The sequence below is a fragment of the Impatiens glandulifera genome, chromosome 6 (assembly GCF_907164915.1).
Source record: "Impatiens glandulifera chromosome 6, dImpGla2.1, whole genome shotgun sequence".
NCBI lineage: Eukaryota > Viridiplantae > Streptophyta > Magnoliopsida > Ericales > Balsaminaceae > Impatiens > Impatiens glandulifera.
Genome location: NC_061867.1, coordinates 3332510 through 3335315, shown reverse-complemented (window position 1 = coordinate 3335315; position 2806 = coordinate 3332510).

The window sequence follows — 2806 nt, the reverse complement described above, 5'->3', positions numbered from 1 at the left end:
ATTGGCAGAAGGGAGTAGGATGGCATTTACCTTGTCTAGGAACTCTATGCCTAGAACCATTTTGTAGTCGTCCATGTCGATAATGGAGAAATCCAAAAGGCCGGTCCACTCCCCCAAGTTGATCTTTACTTTACGAGCAATTCCATAAGTTGCACTTGGTGTCAAGTTGACTGCTTTAAGCCACCCTTTCTCATTGGTGTACTTGATCCCCAATCTTCTCGCCTCCTTTATCTCTAGAAAATTGTTGTTGGCTCCTGTATCCAACAAAGCTTTAACCATGTGGTTTCTTACTTTAGTTTCCACAAATAGTCGTCCTTTCTTCGCGGACTTTGGTTCATCAAACTTTGCTGTAACGGCACTAATTAGGTTTAACGACCCCAGTCGAGCTTCATCGTGGAGGCGTTCTTGCTCCTCCATCAATGCTGATAGTTTGTTCTTCATAGGGCACTCTCTTGCCCTGTGTGGCCCTTCATAAAAGAAACACTTTATCTGGGGTTTCTCTCCACATTTCTCATCCCGATCTTCTCTACCATTGGGTTTGGTAGATTTAATTGGGTCTTCATTGTTGTAGATATGGTTTGCACCATTTTCCCCTTGTCGTTCCTCTCATAGGTCGACTTTGGTTTCTCTTGCCTTCTCATTTCGACGAGTGATTCAGCCACGGCAATAGCGGTGTTCAGATCTTGGACACCACGCCGTTCCAACTCCAACTTCGCCCACATTTGTAGAACATCAGTGAAGGCGAATAAGACTTCGTCATCTGAGTAGTTAGGGATTTCAAGGAGAGTAGTGATGAACTCCTTAACATACTCCTTAATACTCCCTCTGTGTGAGAGTCGCCGCAACTTGGCCCTTGCTTCTCGAATGGCGTTTTCAGGATAGAACTGTCTCTTAAGTTCCTCCTTAAATTCACTCCAGGTATTGATAGAACATAGACCTCTTTATATGTCACTACTTCTTCTCCTCCACCACAGCATTGCGGTGTCTTCCAGGTAAGTTGTGGCAGTATCAATCTTTCTCGCCTCTTCTACTAGGCCGAGTGCTTTGAAGTACTAGTCCAGACTCCATAAGAAGTTGTCGATCTCCTTCGCATTCCTATTGCCTAAATACGCTTTAGGCCTTGGAACATCTATCCTTATCGGATTGTGGACTCCTACAGGCGAACGTCCGCACTCTTGCGCAACCGCCTTCTTGAGTAAGGCCACATCCTCTTCAGTGGATTGTAATTTAGATGACATTACCTCGAGTTTCTCGGTCAAGTTATGATTTTACCAAGGAGTGTCTGCTCCACGATCTGAGTTTGCTCTTGACATTTAGACAAGCCTTCGTTTAGGGCACCTTGCATTCCTCCTCGGAGCTCGTCTCTCTCCTTCTCAAACTCGGCAATGCGTTCCTTTAGGTCCCTGTTATTATCTTATCCATACGCCACGATGAGTTCTACCTTCTCCAACCTGGCGATAATGTCAACGATAGCGTCTCTTGATCTTTCTCTTTCTTTGGTAGGTTTGGTTCCTCCCGCTTGAACTTTGCGAGAGTTCCTACCCTCTTCTCCGGTCCCGTGGGGAAGATTCTCCACTTCGTCCACGACTTTTGAATTTTCTTCCGATCTCCTCGTCATTTCGGCTCTAATACCAATTGTCACGGGCTCAGTCTTTTCACTGACGATCCGTACGGCACTAGTTACGATCTTCGCAAGAATGAGTAACTAGTCAGCCTTACTCGACGCAACACTCGGCGTTTAATAGAATTGACACAAGAATTCTAGAGAGAGTAACTCTTACAAAAAAACAGTATTATATTACTCGAATACTTGGTGATTACAATGGAATACATTCAGGGTATTTATAGGGCTTACACGTATTAAATTAGGAATTGAATTCTAATTACAATTTAATTATACTAATTTAGGATATCCCTTCCATAACAATAATATCCCTACCTAATTTAGAATATATCTTGTAATCTGTACCTTAATTAGAATATATCTTCTAATCCCTTCCTTGATTAGAATATATCTTCTAATTCCTTCCTTAATTAAAATATCTTCTAATCTCTACCTTAATTAGAAGATTCATTGGTCACTTAGACAAATTGGCCTCCTTTTGGGCTAAGAAGATTAGCGCACTATTAGGCCCAGACCTTAATGAGTCTCGACATCCCCTAGATTGGGTCGTGACTCTAATGGGCCGTGACAAAAGGCATGGAGAAAATGTAATTAAAGTAGATGATAATTCTATTTGTCACATTCATCGTCGACAGATATGTGTCGGGATGATGAATCAGCTTAATTTTCCATTAGCATCATTTATAAAGCGACACTAAATTTATCTTCCGACGCTAAACATACCAGCAAATCCTTGTGGCGCTGTTATGTGCTGGTAAATACTTTTCTTTTGCATTGAAAATACGTACCTAGAGGGATGTTTATATTAATTGATCCATTTTTTTAACAATATTTCTGATTTCCATCTAGAGGGATGTTAGAAATTTAAACATTTGAAGACATTAAGTTTGTTTGTGATAGACAAGAAGAAACAAGATTGGACATCTGAGATTTTTAAGAATTATCAACCTTGAATGACACTTGTATTTTACATCGGTCTCCCAGTTTAGGCGATCCAAATGATTGGGTTATGTCCAATAACACTTACACCCATCTCCTCCAACATACTCCTCAATCAAATCAACCTCTCCTCCCTTCTCTACAATAACTACAACTCTCAGATTCGATAATGGCATTCGGTTCTCTCCGATTTCAGCTCCTTCAACGGAATAGTGCCTCAAATGCAAAGGACTCTCAGTCCTA